Genomic DNA, 23,546 nt, shown 5'->3' on the forward strand with positions numbered 1-23,546 from the left:
AAAATTACCCAGGGGACAAGCAGCTAAGCCACCAATTGCCCACATCCCACAACAGAATACCTGGATTTGATGCTCAGCTCCACTCCCAACTCCAGCTTCCTGCTCAAGTGGATCCTGGGAGGTAGTGTTAACAGCTCGTGTAGTTGGCTTCCTGCCAAACATGCGGGCGACCAGGATTAAGCTCCCAGCTCCCAGATTCAGTTACAGACATGTGGGGAGTGAACCCATAATGGGAATTTGCTTGCTCTCACTCCTTCTCAACTAAATGTTTTTCTAAAAATTAACAAGTCTGTGGTAATTTCTTTAAGGCAGTGACACAGCAAGAGGGAGATGAAGAGACAGAGATCTCCCATCTGCTAGTTCACTCCTCAAATGACCACAGTGGCCAGGGTTGGACAAGACTGAAACCAGGAACCTGGATCTCCATGCGGGTCTCCCACATGGCTGGCAGGATTCCAAGCACTTGAGCCATCTTCTGCTGCTTTCCCAGACTCATTAGCAAGGAACTGAATAGGAAGTAGATATGTCAGCACTCCTGGGATGATAAGTGTTTCAGGTAGCCATGACACAACACAGTCTGTGGTATTTTGTTATGGCAGAAAAACAAATTAACACAGTGACACAAGGGCAGGATGCAGCCAGAGGAGAGGCAAATACAAAGGGAAACACAAGGTTTTGCTGTGAAAGATCCATGGGAGGAACTCAGCAACCCAAATTAAATGGACAAATCCCTTGAAGGACACATATTACCAAAAATAGAAAATCTGAGGAACTCTACTGCAATTGTGAATAAATCAAAATGTATTTATTAATTTGGAAGGCAGACTGACACAGAGAGAGGAGAGCATAAAGCAACATAAACTATAAAAGAAAATTTGGGAGTCAGCATTGTGGTATAACAGGTTAAGCTGTTGTCAATAATGCCAACATCCCATATGGGCACCACTTTGAGTCCTGACTATTTCTTTCTAAAATTCTAACTCCAGCTCCTTGATCCAGCTCCCTGCTAATGCGCATGGGAAAGCAGCAGAAGGTGGTCCACCACTTCAAATCCAGCTCCTTGCTAATAGGCCTGGGAAAGCAGCAGAAGGTGGTCCACCACTTCAAATCCAGCTCCTTGCTAATAGGCCTGGGAAAGCAGCAGAGGATGGCCCAAGTCCTTGGGCCCTCGCATCCACATGGGAGTCCTGGAAGAAGCTCCTGGCTCCTTGGCTTCAGATAGGCTCAGCTCTAGCTGTTGCAGCTATTTGGGGAGTGAACCAGAGGATGGAAGACCTCTCTCTGTCTCTACCTCTCTCTGTAACTCCGTCTTTCAAATAAATAAATAAATCTTTAAAAAAAAATTTTTTTAAAGTTACAGCAATCACACTCCTAGGCATTTACCTAAAAGAAATTAAAATGTGTCTATACAAAGACTTGTACACAAATGTTTGCAGCAGCATTATTTATAACAGCCAAAAACTGGAAACAATGAAATGCCCATCAACTAACAATAGATAAACAAGTTGTGGTTACACCCTGCTATGGTTTGAATGTCCCTCCAAACACATGTTGAAATTTAATTGTCATTTTAACGATATTAAGAGGTGGGACCTTTAAGAGGTTAGACCATGAGAGTTCTGCCCTCCTCAGTGGGATTAAGGCCATACAAGGGGGTGAGCTTAGAGAGCAGTACTGTGGTACCCGGGTTATCAGAATATCTGCTCAAGTCCCGGCAGGACTACTTCTGGTCCAGCTGCCCAATAATGTGCCCCTGCTACCTATGTGAGAGACCAGGATGGAGTTCCTGGCTCCTGGCTTCAGCCTCACCTAGACCTAGCTGTTTCAACCATTTGGGGAGTAATTCAGATGGAAGATCTCCCTCTCCCTCTGTGTCTCTGTCTTCACTCCCCACCCCCACCAACTCTGTCTCTGCCTTTCAAATAAATAAGAAAAAAAAAAAAACTTTAACCTCTTTTCATCCTTCTGCCTTACCACCAGGTGATGCTACATCAAGAGATAACTTGGTGCCAGCACTGTGGCTTAGTGGGCTAAGCCTCCGCCTGCGGCACCGGAATCCAATATGGGCACCGGTTCAAGACCTGGCTGGTGCTCTTCCGATCCAGCTCTCTGCTATGGCCTAGGAACAGTGCAGGATGGCCCAAGTGCTTGGGCACATGCACCCACGTGGGAGACCTGGAGGAGGTTCCTGGGTTCCCACCACCAGGGAGTCCCGGATTGACCTCCTAGGTCCTAGCTTCAGCTTTGGCTCATCAGGCCGCAGCAGGCATTTGGGAAGTAAACCAGCAGATGGGAACACTCTCTCCCTCTCTCTGATAAATAACTTTTAATTAAAGAAAATTATATCCCAATAAGGTTAAGAAAAAAATGAAACATCATAAAAGTACTAAATACTAAAATAACAAGTACCATTTTTAAGTACCATATCTTCATAACATACAAAACACCGAAATAAAAAAATTTTGGTTTATCATTTCTGAAAACTTATCTGCTTCAATTTTATAAGATTTGATAAGGTTTAGTTTAGGGCTCATCTCTTTCAGTTATTATTATCTGAATTCCTATGCTGGATCATTTACCCATCTTCTATATACCTAAGGTATATATTTGTCTGTCTTACTGTTAACAGAATGATATTGAAGATATCTGCATTTGTGCCTATCTCTTTATAGTATTTTTTTTTAAACAAAGACTTATTTGAAAAGCAGAATTACAGAAACAGAGATGGAGATCTTCCAACCACTGGTTCACTCCCCTGAATGGCCACAACAGCCAGGGCTGGGGTCAGGCTGAAGCCAGGAGGTTCACCCTGGTTATCTCCACGTGTGTGGCAGGAGCCCAAGCATGTGGGCCATGCTCCAATGCCTTCTCAGGGGCGTTAGCAGGGAGCTGGACACAAACATTAACAGGCAGCCAGGACTCCAACTGGCGCTCATCTTGGATGCCGGCATCACAAGCCACAGCTTAACCCACCATGCCACAATGCAGAACCGTCTTTATATATCTTTATAGCCCCAAACATTAAGCTTTATTCTAGCACAGAGAAGTTCAATTCAGCTAAAATGAACTCGAAAAACAACTACACATAAAATACAGGTGTTATCACTTTCAAACAGGAAAAATAGGCTTTCTTTTACAAAATCAAAAAATGCCAAAAGGGGTTTGTTAACATCATCATTCCTTTTTTTTTTTTTTTAAGATTTTTATTTATTTATTTGACAGGTAGTTACAGACAGTGAGAGGTCTTCCTTCCGTTGGTTCACTCCCCAAATGGCTGCTACAGCTGGCGCGCTGTGCCGATCCAAAGCCAGGAGCCAGGTGCTTCCTCCTGGTCTCCCATGCGGGTGCAGGGGCCCAAGCACTTGGGCCATCCTCCACTGCCTTCCCGGGCCACAGCAGAGGGCTGGACTGGAAGAGGAGCAACTGGGACTAGAACCCGGCACCCATATGTGATGCCAGCGCCGCAGGCGGAGGATTAAACAAGTGAGCCACAGCGCCGGCCCCCAACATCATCATTCCTACGTCACTTTAAATTCATGCAAATTTACTTTAGTCATTAACTTAATTACAACAAACCACATGAACTTGACATTCACGCTCTCATGTTAATGGCAGGCAGTGGCTACTGAGCAGGTCACAGATAACCTAATCACTCCCGCACGGGTGGCGGGGGCAGTTTTCCCTCACCTCCCAATTTCTGCTGACCACCAGTGTCAGAGATCGCCAGCATGTCAGTGGTACCTCCCAATCACTGCAGCCGGCTGGCCCCGTGGGGTCAATCAGTTCGGCAACAAGTACATCCAGCAGACCAAGCCCCTCGCCCTGGAGCGCACCATCAATCTTTATCCTCTGATCAATTATACTTTTGGCACAAAAGACCCTCTCTATGATAAGGACAGTTCTGTAGCAGCCAGATTTCAGCACATGAGGGAAGACTTTGATAAAATTAGAATGAGGAGGACTGTAGAAGGGGATCTGATTGTACACAAGCACCAGCTACCCCATGTGTTACTGCTGCAACTGGGAACAACTTTCTTCAAATACCTGGTGGTGAACTTAACCCAGGAGATAAAGTTGAAGGACTAAAATGCTTAATGACCAAGATAGGACACTGCCAAGATGGTGTTCTGCAAGACTGGATCATTGATGACAGCACTGGTAACTGGTGGAGACCAAATTTTGAACCTCCTCAGTATCCATATATTCTTGCACATATTACAAAGCCTGGCCGGCACCGCAGCTCACTTGGCTAATCCTCTGCCTGCGGCGCCAGTACTCCAGGTTCTAGTCCCGGTTGGGGCACCGGATTCTGTCTCGGTTGCTCCTCTTCCAGTCCAGCTCTCTGCTGTGCCCCGGGAAGGCAGTGGAGGATGGACCAAATGCTTGGGCCCTGCGCCTGAATGGGAGACCAGGAGGAAGCACCTGGCTCCTGCCATCAGATCAGCGCGGTGCGCCAGCCGCAGCGCGCCAGCCGCGGCGGCCATTGGAGGGTGAACCAACGGCAAAAGGAAGACCTTTCTCTCTGTCTCTCTCTCTCTCTCTCTCACTGTCCACTCTGCCTGTCCAAAAAAAAAAAGACACCAGGCCGCTTTAAAAAAATTTAAAGGCTATTATAGACCTTCTGTGGAGGAAGAATTGCTTGGATCTTGAAACTCTTAGAAGAATAGCATATTAAGTCTTTTTCTTTTTTTTGTAACATTTTTAAAAGTTTAATGAGAATTTAAAAAAATACAAATAGAAAGAAGTTCATTTGCTTTAATGTTTTGCCAAAAGAAGAAAATGAGTAGAACCAAAAGTAAATAAACATTATCACATTTGTTTATACCACTATGTAGTTCTTCATATTAACTTTACTATTCAAACAATAGAGAGTTAAGTGGCAACTTAGCTGGCCTGGAAGGGGGGCAACCAGGACAGAATCCAGCGCCCCGACCGGGACTAGAACCCGGTGTGCCGGCGCCGCAGGTGGAGGATTAGCCTAGTGAGCTGCGGCGCCAGCCCTGGTGTCTTTCACTTATGCAGTATCTAAGGTCCCAGCAAATACTATGGTTCAAATGCTAAAACAAAAATTTAAAGACATGATTTTGTTATTAAATCCTTTAAATAGTTCCCAGGGACCTGAAAGTCATTTCCCCACTGTGCACCAAATCCTTCTTCAATGAAAGCTATGATACAGTGGCTAGTGGCTAACAGCGAAATTCCAGCCCAGTTCACCTGGCTGCCACTTGGCACTTGTGATAAACACTGTGTACACTTTACACCTGGTACCACTCAAAAGCTCACACCGTATTATCACTTCACTCTGCTTCTCCTAAACAGAGAACATAGTATCAATTTTACTCAGTTAAAGCAAGGCAGCTAGAGTTTTCTCTCTCCACCTCTCTCTCTCTCTCTCTCTGCCTCTCAAATAAAACAGTAAAACAACATATATTTAACAGTGATCATCTCTAGATGACAGGACTATAGGGTGATTTTAATTACAAACATTATTACTATTAATTGCATCTAGAAATATAAGAAATATCCAGGTAGTTCCACAAATGTTAAACTTTCACCTTATTTTCCTCAGCTGTACTTTAGAAAAATGTAACTACACAGATACACTGAAGTCCACTAGTTCTGTTACTCTGCATCCTCCTCTCAGAAACAACCAATGGGGACCATCGCTGTGGCGCAGCAGGTTAACGCCGGAATCCCATATGGGCACCAGTCCAAGACCCAGCTGCTCCATTTCTGATCTGGCTCTCTACTATGGCCTGGGATAGCAGTAGAAGATGGCCCAAGTCCTTGGGCCCCTGCACCCATGTGGGAGACCTGGAAGAAGCTCCTGGCTTGGGATCTGCACAGCTCCAGCCTTTGCGGCCAACTGGGGAGTAAACCACCGGATGGAAGACCAACCGACCGACCGACCGATCTCTCTCTCTCTCTCTCTCTCTCTCTTTGCCTCTCCTCTCTCTGTGTAACTCTGACTTTCAAAGAAATAAATACATCTTTAAAAAAAAAAAAAAGCAACCAATGCCATGTACTTCTTACTCAAGTTTATACTTTTTGCATACCTATCAACAGTACAGAGTATTTTATCATTCTGCAACCTGACTTTTCCAATGAAGACTGTGAGATCCATTCAAGAGATACATGTTTTCGTTTCAAATGCTGCAATATATTTCATCATATAATTATATCACCATTCATTTATCTATCCCTCTGTCCAGACACTTTAAACTGTTACCAACTTTTGTTATTAACAAACAATGATGCAATGAAAATATCTGAAGACACCTCTTAGGATACAGTAGTTTCTTTCTCTAAGGTGTCAAAAGGAAGTAGAACTGCTGGGTCATAGGTCACGCACTTTTTTGTTAAAGATCCATCAACATTTTTTTGTTGTTGTTGACAGGCAGAGTGGACAGTGAGAGAGAGAGAGAGAGAGAGAGAGAGAGGAAGGTCTTCCTTTTCTGTTGGTTCACCCCCCAATGGCTGCTGCGGCCGGTGCACCGCACTGATCCGAAGCCAGGAGCCAGGTGCTTCTCCTGGTCTCCCATGCAGGTGCAGGGCCCAAGGACTTGGGCCATCCTCCACTGCACTCTTGAGCCACAGCAGAGAGCTGGACTGGAAGAGGAGCAACTGGTCAAGTGAATTTCAATTAGTCCCATTGCCAAAGGTTGTAATACTCTACAACACAGCTACTGCATAATTTATCTTACTTGTTGAATATTTAGAAAGCCATAGCAGCCTCAACTTTATTCCACCAAAAATTAAAATAATTAATTTTAAAAGATATAAGTAGAGATATACAAGAGATACATATTTTAAAATTATATACACATGGGGGACCAGCACTGTGGCATAGCGGGCGAGGCCACCTCCTGCAGTGCCAGCATACCATATGGGCACCAGTTCAAGTCCCAGCTGCTCCTCTTCCCATCCAGCTCTCTGCTATGGCCTGGGAAAGCAGTAGAAGATGGCCCAAGTCCTTGGGCCCCTGCACCCACATGGGAGATCCAGAAGAAGCTCCTGCTCCTGGCTTTGGATTGGCCTAGCTCTGGCCATTGGGGCCATCTGGGGAGTGAACCAGCAGATGGAAGACCTTTCTCTCTCTTTCTGCCTCTGTCTCTCTGTAACTCTGCCTTTCAAATAAATAAATAAATCTTTTTTAAAAATTATATACACATGAACTGGGGAAAAGCTTTAGAACCAAGCCAAACCACTACTCTTAATCCATCAGCCAACAGTTAACAATAAAATAAATTTGAAAAATCACCAGTTATTTCACTGATATTTTCAACCTGTAACAAATTCACTCTCAATCATTCAGGGTTGACTATCCAACCAATAATGTTATTCATCTTGGAATGCCACTTTCACAGCAGTGTCTCTCAGTCAACCCAGTGTTTCCTAGGATGCCCAAGGTCAGGACAAAGTGCTGGAATGCATACTAAACAACTGTGATGACTCCTGCAACAGTAGCTCCCAGCTTTAATCCTAAGCAAGAATCATCTGCCATGGCTGTTAAACACATATATGCTGTAAAAGATTTATGATACATCTTAGACGTGCAGTTTAATTCAAGGATAAGGAATAAGACATATCCTGTACTCAAAATGTTTGACCTACCAACTCAGACCCTCAAGAGGAGGGCCTAGGATCAGTGATCTGAGGTGCACAGATGACTCTTGTTTTCATAGTGCACTGTTGAGATCTGTACTTGAATGACTATGCTTAATTTTAAGAATTAGAATTTAGATTTAAACAAAGGCAATGTCATCATACTGTAATGGCAATATTCAGGACCTCTTCAAAACATCATCACCAGGGCTGACACTGTGGCACAGCCTGTAAAGCCACTGCCTGAAGTGCAGGCATCCCATCCGGCACTGGTTGAGTCCCGGCTGCTACACTTCCAGTCCAGATCACTGCTAATGTGCCTGAGAAATCAGCAGAAGATGGCTCAAATCCTTGGGCCCCTGCACCCAGGTGGGAGACCATGAAGAAGCTCCTGGCTCCTGGCTTCACTCTGGCCCAGCCCTTTGGGGAGAGAACCAGCAGATGGAAGATCTCTCTCTCTCTCTCTCTCTCTCACTATCTTTCTCCTTCTCTCTCTGTATCACTGCCTTTCAAATGAACAAATAATTTTTTTTAAAAAAAGTGTTGAGATCAAGGTACAAAAAAACAAAAATACCTGAGAGTAAAGGGATTAAAATCCCCTGTTAACATTGTATTTTCAAGCAAAAAAAAAAAAATTACTTTCAGATTTATCAATATTAATCAAACTGCCAAAGAGTATTCTCAGATCTATGATATCTACAATCAAGTTCACTTTTGAAAACCATTATATTGCCAGCGCTATGGCTCAATAGGCTGATCCTCCACCTAGCGGCGCTGGCACACCGGGTTCTAGTCCCGGTCAGGACACTGGATTCTGTCCCAGTTGCCCCTCTTCCAGGCCAGCTCTCTGCTGTGGCCAGGGAGTGCAGTGGAGGATGGCCCAAGTCCTTGGGCCCTGCACCCCATGAGAGACCAGGAGAAGCACCTGGCTCCTGGCTTCGGATCAGCGCGGTGCGCCAGCTGCAGCGGCCATTGGAGGGTGAACCAATGGCAAAAGGAAGACCTTTCTCTCTGTCTGTCTCTCTCTCTCACTATCCACTCTGCCTGTCAAAAAAAAAAAAAAAAAAGAAAGAAAGAAAGAAAGAAAGAAAACCATGATATTAAACATTTTCATGTATGACATACCTTGTTTATGATGGGTGACACTCATTAGTCAGTTTTTGTTAAAATGGCACATATACTCCCTTGAGATGATGACAGAAAACACAAACTAAACATTTTAACCAAATGAAATGTCATGCCATTTATATAGGATACAAATAACTTACATAATTTTTTATTAAATTATGTGACTTCAAACATTTTGAGTACAAGATACATCTTATTCCTTATCCTGGAATTACACTGTACATCTAAGACACATCATAAATCTTTTACAGCATTCTGTCTGGTAGTCACTCATACAAAATTCAACACTGAAGTCTTTTCTCTTGATCTCTTCTTCAGCAAAATAATATTTTTTTTATTTGACAGGTACAGTTATAGACAGTGAGAGAGAGAGAGAGAAAGGTCTTCCCTCCGTTGGTTTACCCCCCCAAATGGCCGCTACTGCCAGAACTGCACCGATCCGAAGCCAGGAGCCAGATGCCTTCTCCCGGCCTCCCTTGTGGGTGCAGGAGCCCAAGCACTTGGGCCATCCTTCACTGCCTTCCTGGGCCACAGCAGAGAGCTGGTCTGGAAGAGGAGCAGCCAGGACTAGAACCGGCGCCTATGTGGGATGCCGGCACCACAGGCAGAGGATTAACCAAGTGAGCCACGGCGCTGGACCCCAGCAAAATAATATGAAGACATAACAAATAAGAAGTCTGAAGGTTTAATTTTTATACATGTGCATTAACAATCAAGATTAGACCAAGATCAACAGCAAAAGATACCACATTAACAAGGTTATTGCAAGAACCATGTTGAAAATTTTACTAACTAATGGAACTCTGAAAACCTACTTTCTAGGGCCGGTCCTGTGACATAAAGGCTACTCCTCTGCCTGCGATGTGGCATCCCACATGGGCACCGGTTTCTGTCCCAGCTACTCCTCTTCTGATCCAGCTCTCTGCTAGTGATCTAGGAAAGCAGAGAAGACGGCCCAAGTGCTTGCGTCCCTGTACCCACGTAGGAGACCAGGAAGGAGCTCCTGGCTCCGGATCAGCCCAGCTCCAGCAGTTGTAGCAATTTGGGGAGTGAACCAGCAGGTGGAAGACCTTTCTCTCTGTCTCTCACTCTCTGGACAGACGGACGGACGGAAGAAAAGAAAACCTATTTTCCTTTAAATTTGGGATTTTTATGTGTCCTCAGGAGAATATTTGTCATAATGTATTCATGTAGCCATACAAAATGAAACAATGAAATTTATTGTTTATTTTCTAGGTAAGAAGTATTTATATATTCAGTAACTTCGCAGTATACTAAGTATATATATTTAGTGTATTTTCCTATTAAAGGAAATTTACTAACACAAAGTATCGTGCGATTATACACATTCTAGCAACCACAATGAACTGATTCTACACCATCCATGCACCATATTTTATTTGGAGTACACTATCATACAAACTTACTGACCCAGAAAAAAATCTCACAGCAGAACAAGACTTCAGCTGTATTAAGAAACTTTGTATCCTTCAATCCTTACCACAAAACTGCTTGTTCTTAAAGAAGACAAACAAGGCATTTTCAGTTGCGGAAATATCTCAAAATAATAACCTAAACCTCAGATAATTATCAGAAGAGCCAAGAGATCCCAATTCTAATGTTTTATACAATCCTTCAAAAAGTCTAGATCCGAGAAACTATGAAACTCCAGACAATGGATCTTTTTCCACTGCAGACTAATCAGCCAGGCTGCAGATCTGCAAGACACTGAATCTTACACCTCCTCTGTGCTATCTGTTCTAAGCAGTAGTTCTTGAAATAAGATACTGTTTCATCCACAGTGTCTGGACACAGTGGGAACTGAAAATGCTGTGCCTACAATTATCTAAAACACTATTCTCAAGAGTGAAAGACAATCTGTCTTCTACTTCCAAGTAGACTGTGGACAGTTATCAAAACCACGGAAAAGATGGTCCTATGTTCAATGGATGTCTGTCAAGATCTAATAAGGATTGAGAAAATATATATCTATATGGGTACTCTTACTGCCTGTATATATCTTATATACATTATCATTATATCTTTACAGATAGTTTTCAATGGGAGAGAAACTTAGATTTTGAAGATAGGAATACAGGTAGTTTCAAACCAAATTTTCCCACTTCTTAGTTCTCTGATCCTGGGCAACTAAACCACCCTGAGCTGTAGTCCCCTCATCTACAAAATAGAAATAGTAATTAAAATAAAAATAAAAATATAATGCATATTTGCTGTGAGAATTTGAGACATAATTAACATTCAGTAACAAGTATTGACAAGGATGTGGAGAAATGAAAAACGTCATATAGCGCTTATAAAAATGTAAATGGTACAGCCACTTTGGAAAACAATTTGGCAGCTCCTCAAATCATTAAACAGTTGCCACGTGACCCAGCAACTCCACTTGTAGGTATACGTCAGAGAGAAATGAAAACTATATGGAAACTTAAAAACAACACTACTAGTCGAACAATACCCTATACCTTGTGCGGTTGCGTGAGTACAGCCTGTTGAAATCCTTGCTTAGTATATACTAAGTTGATCTTCAGTATATGAAGGTAATTGAAAATGAAACTCGATGAAGGGCGGGATGGGAGAGGGAGTGGGAGAGGGGAGGGCCACGGGAGGAAGGGAGGTTGGGGGGGAGCCACAACAATACAAAAGTTGCACTTTGTAAATTCACATTTATTAAATTAGAAAAAACTATATAACAAACAAAAAAAAGAAAAAAAAGAACTTAATACTTTACCCTTTTCGTATTTTTTATGTTCTACTTAAAACTATTGGTTGAACTCTGTAATTAATACACAATTACTCTTAGGTGTTTAATTAATGCTGTAACTAGTACTCAAATAGTATTTTACACTTTGTGTTTCTGTGTGGGTGCAAACTGTTGAAATCTTTACTTAATATATGCTAAATTGATCTTCTGTATATAAAGATAATTGAAAATTAATCTTGATGTGAATGGAAGGAGAGAGGGAGCGGGAGAGGGGAGTGTTGTGGGTGGGAGGGAAGTTATGGGGGGGAAGCTATTGTAATCCATAAGCTGTACTTTGGAAATTTATGTACATTAAATAAAATAAAAATTAAAAAAAAAGAAAACTATATGAATAGGCTCATAATAGCAAAAAGCGGAAATGACCCAAATGTCCATCAATGAATGAATGGATTATTACAAGAAAATGTGGTATAACCACACCATGAAATATTAATAAGCAATAAAGGGAATGAGTACTGGTGGATGCCTCAACACTGACAAATCTTGCAAACACATTAAGAAGCCAAACCCAAAGAGCCATATAATATGATTCCATTTATATGAATTGTCTGGAATAAGTAAATCTACACATAAAGAAAGTAAAGCAATAGTTGCCTAGGCATAAATGAATGGGGGGAAAAGGTGATGACTAAAGGGGTACAGAGTTTCTTTGGGAGGAATGAAAATACTCTAAAAATGACCACAGTACTAGATTCACAACTCTTATGAACATACTAAAAGCTAATGAATTATATACTCTAAATGGGTGAATTATAGCTCAACAAAACTCCAAAAAAGTTCCTGTGCAGGGACAGGCATTTGACACAGCATTTACGCCACCAATTAAGATGGCTACATCCTGTACCAAAGTACCTTGATTCCAGCTTCCTGCTAATACAGACCCTGGGAGGTAGCAAATGATGGCTCAAGTAATCAGATCCCTCCCGTTTATGTAGGAGACCTGGACTGAGTTTTCAATTCTGGATTTTGGCCCAACCCATTAGACATTGCAGGCAGCACTTGGGGAATGAACTAGAAAGCAGGAGCCTATCTTCATGTCTCTCTCCCTCCCTCTTCCTCTCCCTCTTTCTCTCGCTCTCTTTCTCGATGTGTGTGTGTGTGTGTGTGTGTGTGAGAGAGAGAGAGAGAGAGAGAGAGAGAGAGAGAGATTGATTCTGCCTTTCAGATTAAAAAGATTCCGGGTGCTGCTATTGTGGATGAGCGAGTTAAGTCACCTCCTGCGATGCAAGCATTCCACATGGGCACCAGTTCCTGTTCTAGTGCACCACTTTCAATCCAGCTACCTGCTAATGTGCAGTGGAAGATAGTCCCAGTACCTGAGTTCCTGCCACCCATGTATGAGACCCAGATGGAGTTCCTGGCTCTGGCTTCAGTCCAGCCCAGGCCTAGCTGCCATGGCCATTTGGATAGTGAACAAGTAGATGAAAGATCTGTCTCGGCCGGTGCTGCGGCTCAATAGGCTAATCCTCTGCATGCGGTGCCAGCACCCCAGGTTCTAGTCCCAGTCGGGGTGCCAGATTCTGTCCCGGTTGCTCCTCTTCCAGGCCAGCTCTCTACTGTGGCCCAGGAGTGCAGTGGAGGATGGCCCAAGTCCTTGGGCCCTGCACCCTCATGGGAGACCAGGAGACGCACCTGGCTCCTGGCTTCGGATCAGCCCAGCTCTGGCCACTATGGCCATCTGAGCAGTGAACCAGTAGATGGAAGACCTTTCTGTTTCTCCCTCTCTTGGTCTGTAACTCTACCTCTCAAATAAGCAAATAAAATCTTTTTTTAAAAAAATCTGATCATACAGGTACATATGTAATATCCAAATTCATGCATCTAAAACCAGAGGATTGAGATTAGAGATACTAAATACATATAAATAACCTTAATTACATACTTAGACAATTAAATATCTTCCAATACATTTGAAAAGCATACTTTCATTTCTAGACAGAATGAAATAACTGATTCCAGACTAGTCCTCCCCAAGTAACATCTATAAAACTGGGCAAAATATGACAATTATTTTCAAGTACTAAACAGCAGGCAGCACAGGAGGTGTGTACCACATGTGTTCCAGCGTTCAGCCTGGGACACTTGCCCAACTGTACCACAGGAGTAGAACCTAAGCCAAGCAAGATGAACTCAGTGAACTGAGACATGGCGATCACAGGTCTGGGTTGCTAGAGCTGCTAGAATGCATAGGCCAAAATGCTGGAAAGGAAGCAATGATGCAGAAGTCTGCAGGGGGGTTCCCTGAGTGCCCCAACTGAAATCTGGGCCATCCACGAAACAGGACAGCATTCCTAGAGGCCCCGTAGAATCACTGCTGCAGGCCTAAGAGCGCAACAGATCTCAGAGGCAGCTCTCCTGGGAGAACTTGGAATTCCAATACACTGGGCACTCAAGCATTCTGCTAAAAGCCTGGAAATGTTATACACTACAGGAAAAAGTCACGTCATTAAAAAAAAAAAAAAAAAAAAAAAAAAAGACAGGGGCCGGCATTGTGGTGCAGCATCCCATATGAGTGTGCTGGTTGCAGTCCCTACTGTTCTATTTCCAATCCAGCTCCCTGCTAACGTTTGCTTGGGAAAGCAGAGGAAGATGGATGGCTCAAGTATTTGGGCTCCTGCCACCCAAGTGGGAGACCAGGACAGAGTCCCAGGTTCCTGGCTTTGGCCTGGCCCAGTCCTGGACATTGCAGCCATTTAGGAAAATTTGGGGAGTGAATCAGTGGATGGAAGATTCTCTCTCTCTTTCAATTAAATAAAATTAAATCTTTAAGAGGAAAAAAAGAAAAGGAAAAAACCTAAGCAAATTTGCCACAACATAAAATAAAATTAATTCTGAAAGGATCAAAAATTATTTCAAGCTTGCCCAAACAAAGCTCAACACTCTTTTGGTTTTCCTCTCTTGCAGCAACCCTCACCCCTGGGCTGCAGCAGCCAGAGGTTTCCGACTTAAATAAATCTTGCTTTGATTAAAAAAAAAAGTTTCAACTCTCTTTAAAGAAAGAGTACAATCAAGATTTCCTATATTCTATCATTTTTAATAGAAAACATTTATTTAAAAATTATAAATTTCAAAAGTACAACTTTTGTATTATAGCAGTTCTTCCCCCCCAAACCACCCTCCCACCTGCAAACCATCCCATCTCCTACTCCCTCTCCATCCCATTCTTCATTAAGATTCATTTTTAATTAGCTTTATATACAAAAGATCAACTCTATATTGAGTAAAGATTTCAAAAGTTTGCACCCACACAGTATAATCTGTCATTTACTAAGCCCAAATAATAAAAATTACTAGATATGCAAATAAACAAGAAAATAAGACCCATTTTCAGGGAGGGAAAGCAGTCAACAGAAAAAGACTATGAGATGACTCCAATGCTGGAAACAACAGGTAAAAGCTTTAAAATATTTTAAATTATTTCAATCATTTAAAAATATCAGATATAAAATGTCAGGAAGGGGCCAGGTTTGTTGCACAGAGGTTAAGCAACGGCTTACTATGCCAGCATCCCATATCAGAGTTCAAGTCCTTCCACTTCCAATTCAGCTTCCTGCCTGGGAAGGCAGTGGGAAAATGGCCTAAGTGCTTGGTCCCCTGCCACCCGTGTGGATGGAGTTCCAGGCTCCTGGCTTCAGTCTGACCCAGACTGTTGCAGCCATTTGGGGAGTGAATTAGCATATGGAAGAGCCGGTTCTCTGTCACTCTTACAAATAAATAAATCGATCTTTAAACAAGAAAAGAAAATGTCATTGGATGGACTTAACAATAGGTTGGAAACTACAGAAGAAAGGGCCAATGAATCCAAAAACAAATCAACAGAAATTATCCTATCTAAAGAACACAGAATATCATCAAATACTTTAGCATAAGTGTAAACTGGCGTCCAAAACGGAGAGTTACAGAGAACAAGGCAAAAAAAAAAAGTATTTGAAGAAACAATGGGCAAAAGTTTCCCAGGTTTGTGGAAAAACATAAACCTATGGGTCCAAAAAGCATAGTGAGACCCAAAAAAATAATTACTGCCACCTCACGAGTCAATCACATTACAGTAAACAGTAGAAAATCAAAGGGAAAAGAGCCATCAGAAGGAAATAGAGCATATTACATAAAAGGGAACAAGTACAGCAGGCCAGCACTCTGGCACAGCGGGGAAAGCTACATTAGCAGGAATGCATTAGCAGGAAGCTGGAACCAGGAACTAGAGTTAGGAACAGAACCAATGTACTCTGGTGTGGGATGCAGGTGTCTACAGTTATGCCAAACCCCCAGCCCAGAAACAGTGCTTTAAATGACGACTATGACAAAAATCCTTATGATAGCTTAAAAGAAAACTTGGATGAGAATCTAATATGTTTTCTTATTTGGAGACAAAAGAACTCCATAATGCAGAAAGAAAATACATCAGTACATAAAGTCAAATATTATCCTATCTCTGAGCTACAACCAGCTGGAAACCAATCAATTTATGAAAGAAAGTTTGTAAATCAATTTTTCTCAATTCTATATAGCAGAAATAATTTTGTTTTGCTTTTAAGATCTATTCCATTTATTTGAAAGTCAGAGTTAGAGAGGAAAAGACAGAGAGAGATATCTTCCATCCGCTAGTTCACTCCCAAATGACCACAACAGATGGGGCTGGGCCAGACCGAAGCTAGGAGCTCCTCTGAGTCTCCCACGTAGGTGCAGGGGCTCAAGGACTTAGGCCATCTGCTGCTGCTTTCCCAGGTGCATTAGCAGAAAGCTGGATGGAAAGTGGAGCAGCCAGGATTTGAACCAGAGCCCACATAGGATGCTGGCATCACAAGCAGTGGCTTTACCTGCAACGCCACAACTCTGGCCCCCAGAAATAAATTTCAAAATCTATTAATAATGAAAATAATTTCTCAGGACCAGAACTGTGGGACACTGCTTGCAATGCCAGCATCCCATATCAGAATGCCGGTCCTGGCTGCTCTGTTTCCTTCCAATCCAGCTCCCTGTTAATGCTCCTGGGAAAGCAACGGAAGATGGCCCTAGTGCTTGGGTCTCTGCCGCCTGTGTGGGAGACTCAGGTGGAGCTCCCGCCTCCTGGCTTTGGACTAGCTCAGGCCCAGGCGTTGCAGCCATTTGAGGAGTGAACCAACCAATGGAAGATTCTCTCTCTCTCTCTCTCTCTCCCTCCCTCCCTCCCTTTCTCCCTCCCCCCCTTTCTCTCCCTGTCTTTCAAATAAATAAATCTTTAAAACAAAAAATTCTCCAAAAACTTCATTTTAATTAAAATCCAAAAATGACATTTTAGCATCACAAATAAATCTGTTTCTTTGACAGATATGCAATAACATGCTTACCAACATACTGAATATTTTAATTTTGAAAGTACTTCAAAATTCCAAACATACCTCAAAAAAGGTACACAGAAGTCTCTGTATCCTGCTCCCATGATCCTGCCACCAGTGGAGAAAAACCAAATACCACTAACACATAATCCAGAAGACATACACAATCCAATTGTTCCTGTGGGACCACAGATACGGTAACACTTTTTACAACACCAGAAATAACATTTTCCTTTCGAATTGAGAGTATTTTTCAAACCTCACAAAACAGAAAACATCTGGATGACAAGAGATTCACATATGAATGCCAAAAAGATCAGATGGAATGTTAGAGCATGACCAAGGAATTCTGCAAGGACATAGAAAAATGCAGTAAACCCAAGTTTCAGCTAAGATTCTATGAATTAGTCCTGACCAACACATGACAGAAAATCTGCAGCAGTGCTACAGAGGACAGGGTTCAAGCTTCTGTGCCTAGTTCGCAACAGGACAAACCACACTTCAAAAATTCCCACTTACACATCAGATCATTCTTGAAGACAATACCAACAAAACAGGACATCTGTGAGAAAGTGAAATGAGTATCTGAAGGATTTACAAAGGAAAACATCGACCTATTACCACAGGCTTCCTCAGGTAAAAGGTTCCTTATTTTACACTTTCAATACTGAACTCCAACCCTCAATTACCAGAGGACAAATTATTCAGCCAGCAGTGAGTCTAACTCTGTCATCCTTCCCAGCTTCAGTTTAGGCCACTTCACTAAGTAAAGGAGTTCAATAAAAATACAGTTGCCTAGAAAACCTACAGACCACCATCATCCTCCAAAATATCAGAAGACCAAATGTGGCAAAATTTTTGTTCTAAAGACTTTTTTAAAGATTTGTTTATTTATTTGACAGGCAGAATTACAGAGAGAGGGACAGACAGAGAGTAGATCTTCCATCTGCTGGTTCACTCCTCAAATGGCTGCAAAAGCCAGAGTTGGGCTGATCCGAAACCAGGAGCCAGGAGCTTCTTCCGGGTCTCCCACGTGAGTGCAGGGGTCCAAGCACTTGGGCCATCTTCCACTGCTTTCCCAGGCCATTAGCAGAGAGCTGAATTGAAAATGGAGCAGCCAGGACTCAAACCTGTGCCTGTATAGGATGCCAGCTCTACAGACAGAAGCTTAACCTACTACGCTACATCACGAGCCCCTGTACTAAAGATTTACTTAGTTCTTTGAAAGGTAGAGCAAGACAGAGAGGAAGAGACAGAGAGACTTCCCATCTATTGTTTAACTCCCCAGATGTATACAACTAGAACTTTTATCAACTTGTGTGAAAATAAGGAACCATAAATTCCATATGTCTCTCCCATGTGGTGGCATCTGGGCCATCACCTGCTGACTCCCCAGCACACCAACAGGAAACTAAATCAAAGCACAGCGAAATCAGGACTTGGACCCAGCACCCTCACACAGGATACAGGCACAGCAAGATTCTTGACCACTGCTACATACCTAAGAGGAAAATCCTAAGAGGCCACATCCTATTGGCTCATAACCTACAAATACAAAATCCTACTCATAACTAAGACACTAAATTCAAAAGGAGTTGGTAGGAGTAGATACAAATGGTTTCCATAGAGTCTCTTTTTCCCAATCTGCTTGGGACAACTGGAATTCTGAATATATCCCTAACAACCTAATGCTAACAAATTTTTTTAATACTTTTATGGAAACCACTAAGAGGAAACTAGTAATGTGACAAAAGCCATATTGCTGCCACCATTACTGTATTTCTTATTGTCAAAGACCCACCTCCAAAAAAAAATCACATTTCCAGTCTTCTTTGCACATAGGCATACATAAGCCTATGAATAAACTCAGCCAATGAGGTACAAATGAAAAGCTACTGGGATAGTTTTTCTAGTAAAAATTGTCTTCTCTAATGGGAGGACAGAAAGAAGAGAGGGAAGAAGAGGGAAGGAGAGAAAAGGGAAGGGAAGAAAGGAAGCAAGGAAAATTTACATAAGGGAGAAGCTGTTCTTCTTCCACATAGTTATTACAGGAAAATATATGCTGCTCGGAGTCGCAGAAGCCATCCACTGATCACGAGGAGAATCATTCCCAGCGCACGGAAACAGAGGGTAACAGGCCCTGCTGAAAGAGATTCTTCAGCGTCACTTAAGCAGTTTACCTCGAAGGGCCCTTACATTTTTTAACCCATAGGTTAACTCTTTAGGGAATAAGTCACAGACCTTAACTTTTTGACTGATGTTCTCAATTACTTAACAAGATCACAGTCCACATACATTTACTGGATTTAATAGATTATGTTCCACAAACTGTGCAAAAGAGCTTGTATATGCATTATTTATCAAAATAACTCCTTGAAGTATTATAATTATTATCATTTTATATATCAGAAGCTTAAGTATCAGAGAAGTTTAAATGATTTGTGTCCAAATTCACGGTTAATAAGACATCAAGAACTAGGTTCTTGCAGCTGGCACAGTGGCTTAAAGCCATGGCCTACAGCACCGGCATCCCATATGGGTGCCAGTTCAAGTCCTGGCTGCTCTACTTCCGATCCATCTCCCTGCTAATGCACCTGGGAAAGCAGAAGAGCATGGTTCAAGTGCTTGGGCCCCTGTACCCACATGGGAGATCCAGAAGAAGCTTCTGGCTCCTGGCTTCAGTCTGGCCAAGCCCTGGCCATTGCAGCCTTTTGGAGAGTGAACCCAGTGGATGGAAGATATCTATTTCTCTTCCTCTTTTTTTCTTTCTTTCTCTCTCTCTCTGTAACTCTGCTTTTCAAATAAATTTTTCAAAAAAATGTTTAAAAACAACTAGGTTCCTAATACCCAAGTTGCATGCCTTTAAGCCAGTGCTAATTTCAGTTCATCACACCACCCACCATACAGCTCACCTTTACTATCTCTCATATTTATATACCTACATGTGGCTGAAAACACTGAGGCAAAGAATAACAAACGCAAAAATTACTCAACACTTTCGTTGTTACTTTAATTCCATCTGGCTCAGCAGAATACTGTCCACTCAAGTTTAAAAACCATAAAATGTCACCTGCAATGGACTGTAACAGCTATCCCGTTCAGAACCAAAGCTTTAAATTTTAGGAACAGATAAGGATCTACGAATAGGGTTCAGGAGCTAATAAGCCATTAAATAGCAATTGTAAGAGATATTATTAAAACTCTTAAGTCTTTCAATTCAAGTAAGCAGTGGTCTGTGACCAAAAAAAATTTTGATTAGAGAGTTCCTCTCAAATCGTTATTTCCTCCTCTGCCTAGTCCGAATCTCCTTATCTTAGTATCTCCCTCAATAACTGACAATGACATGGAAGTAAGTATTTAATTTTTTTACTTTTTAATTTAAGAAACAGAGAGTATGCTCCTATCTATAGATTCACTCCCCAAATGTCCACAACCTGGGGAACTGGGCACTCAATCAGATCTCCCACTTGAGTGGCAGGAATCCAATCGCCCTCACTGCCTCGAGGGTCTACATTATCAGGAAGCTAGGGTCAGATGGTAGTGTCAGAGCCAGGTATCATACCCAAGTACTCCAATATGGGACGAGGATGTCTTAGTGGGCATCTTAACTGCCAGACCAAACATCTACCTCCTAACTTTAAATTCATTTAGTCAACTGAAATTCTAGATTGTCTTTTCTTAACTTTAAAATCAGGTAATCTTTTTTTTTTCTCTCACAAAGAAACATGATTTAAGTGTTGTCCTACTTGATCTTTGTTTTTGTCCTAAGTTAAACATTTCTCCCTCTGAGGATCTACATAATTTTTAAGTTCTAATTCAAAAGGCACTATCGAGAAGTGATAATGACTGAATATTTAAAAATCTGGCTCCAGAGACCAGCACTGTGGCACAGGAGGTTAAGTTGTCGCCTGCAACACTGGCATTCCATGTGAGCATCTAGCAGGGGTTCAAGTCCTGGCAGCTCCACATCCTATCCAACTTCCTGCTAATGGCCTGGGAAAGCTGCAGAAGATGACCCAAGTGCCTGGGCCCCTGCTACCCATGTGGGAAACCAGAATAGAGTTCTGGGCTCCTGGCTTCAGCCTGTCCCAGCCCTGGCCAATGCAGCCATTTGGGGAGCGAAACAGTAGATGGAAGATCTCTTTCTCTCTCTCTCTCTCTCTCTCAAACTCTGCCTTTTTTTTTTTATTTCCTTGACAGGCAGAGTGGACAGTGAGAGAGAGAGACAAAAAGAAAGGTCTTCCTTTGCCATTGGTTCACCCTCCAATGGCCGCCGCGGCTGGCGCACTGTGGCCGGTGCACGGCGCTGATCCAATGGCAGGAGCCAGGTACTTCTCCTGGTCTCCCATGGGGTGCAGGGCCCAAGCACTTGGGCCATCCTCCACTGCACTCCCGGGCCACAGCAGAGAGCTGGCCTGGAAGAGGGGCAACCGGGACAGAATCCGACGCCCCGACCGGGACTAGAACCCAGTGTGCCAGCGCCGCAAGGCGGATGATTAGCCTAGTGAGCCACGGCGTCAGCTAAACTCTGCCTTTCAAATAAATAAATAAATCTAAAACAAAAACAAAAAAAATCTGACTCCAGGAGCTGATTTGCTACTTCAGTTTTCACCGTATCTAAAATAATACTAACTGCAAGACACACTATATTTTATTAACAAAAAAAAGCTAATTAAATTGACATAACACCTTGTCATTTAGAATTTTACTTATAAAAAAGAACTTTTTAAAACTTATTTGAACCATTTTTCAGTATATATCATGAATAATAAAAAATGATAAATGAAATCAATTGGTACATAAATGGGTCACATTCAGAATCAAATTCTTGTGAATCCCTTTTCTGAATCAGTCATTGACAGCTATGATTTCAACATATTATCACTGGCTGTGCCTTCAAAACCTCAGGTGATCCAATATTTGTATTCCAAGCATGGTGTCTGAGATTTACTTCCAAGCCTGCTGATACCTATTCTGCAAGTTCTGTGCATGAAGAGACAATGACAACTACACCACAGGTGTAAGATGCACCTAAATTTCAGAAATGTAAGAATGTAAAAAAATAAATAAATAAATGCCTATAAATGATAAAAATAAACTTAGAAATGATGAAACACAAACCGGCACCATGGTTCACTAGGCTAATCCCCCGCCTGCGGCACCGGCACTCCGGGTTCTAGTCCCAGTCGGGGCGTCAGATTCTGTCCCAGTTGCTCCTCTTTCAGTTCAGCTCTCTGCTGTGGCCCAGGAAAGCAGTGGAGGATGGCCCAAGTGCTTGGGCCCTGCACCTACATGGGAGACCAGGAGAAGCACCTGGCTCCTGGCTTCGGATCGGCGCAGCGCGCCGGCCATAGCGGCCACTTGGGGGGTGAACTGTCTCTCTCTCACTGTCTAACACTGCCTGTCAAAAAAAAAAAAGAAATGATGAAACACAGTAACTTCCTTTGTTACCTTGAACAAGACAACACCCTTCCAGGACTTCAATTTTCAATAATAATCACAGCTACCAATACTGAAACCCTACAACATCGTATCTCATAACTTTTATAGGAAAGCAAAAAGGTACAAATTATCTTGTTTTACATATAAGAAATGCAAGGTTCAGGGGCTGGCGCTGTGGCATAGCAGGTAAAGCTGCCGCCTGCAGTGCCAGCATCCTATATGGGCACCAGTTTCAAAACCAGCTGCTCCACTTCCAATCCAGCTCTCTGCTATGGCCTGGGAAAGCAGTAGAAGATGGCCCAAGTCCTTGAGCCCCTGCACCCGTGTAGGAGACCCGGAAGAAGCTCTTGGCTCCTGGCTTCAGGTTGGTGGAGCTCCAGCCGTTGCAGCCAACTGGGGAGTGAACCAGCAGATGGAAGACCTCTCTCTCTCTCTACCTCTCCTATCTGTGCTACTCTGCCTTTCAGATAAATAAATAAATCTTTAAAAAAGAAAGAAAGAAATCAAGGTTCAGACAAGCTTAGTAACTCATCCAAGATTACCCAGCTAATAAACAGCAGAACTGGGTTTCAATCTGGTCGATTTCTTTTTTTTTTTTTTTTTTTTTAAGATTTATTTATTTGAAAGGCAGAGTTACAAAAGAGGCAGAGGCAGAGAGAGAGAGGTCTTCCATCCACTGACTTATCCCCCAAATGGCTGCCACGGCCAGGGCTAAGCCTGACCAGAGCCAGGAGACAGGAGATTCTTCTAGGTTTCGCACGTGGATGTGGAGGCCCAAGGACTTGGGCCATCTTCCACTACTTTCCCAGCCCATAGCAGAAAGCTGGATCGGAAGTGCAGCAGCCAGAACTTGAACTAGTGCCCATATGGGATGCTGGCACTACAGGTGGGGGCTTTACCCTCTATGCCACGCCGGCCCCTGGTCAACTTTCAAAGTCTTATTCTTCCAACTGCCCCAGTAGTTCTCAAAATTTAGTGCATGTAAAAATCAACTCAGAGGCCAGCACTGTGGCACAGAAGGTAAAGATGCCACCTGCAATGCTGGCGTCCCATACAGGCACCAGTTCATGTCCTGGCCGCTCCACTTCCTATCCAGCTCCTGGCTAACGACCTGGGAAATCAGCAGAAAATGTCCCAACTGCTTGGCCCCTGACACCCATGTAGGAGACCTGGAAGAATCTCTAAGGTTGGGCCTGGCCTAACCCTGGTCCTTGTGCCCATTTGGGGAGTGAACCAGTAGATGGAAGATCGATCTCTCTCTCTCTCTCTCTCTC

The 23,546-nt window shown here is 42.8% G+C and overlaps 1 protein-coding gene and 1 pseudogene across 6 annotated transcripts in view; one reads left to right on the top strand and one right to left on the bottom strand.

The window, feature by feature from the left end:
* The window catches only part of FCHSD2 (FCH and double SH3 domains 2), a 314,783-nt gene that overhangs the window by 261,996 nt on the left and 29,241 nt on the right, over positions 1–23,546 (bottom strand). The window lies entirely within an intron of this gene.
* Positions 3,729–4,338, top strand: LOC138847634 (cleavage and polyadenylation specificity factor subunit 5 pseudogene; annotated as a pseudogene).

Source organism: Oryctolagus cuniculus, chromosome 1, assembly GCF_051225735.1.
Source record: "Oryctolagus cuniculus isolate XC-2025 breed Fujian yellow rabbit chromosome 1, ASM5122573v1, whole genome shotgun sequence".
Taxonomy (NCBI): domain Eukaryota; kingdom Metazoa; phylum Chordata; class Mammalia; order Lagomorpha; family Leporidae; genus Oryctolagus; species Oryctolagus cuniculus.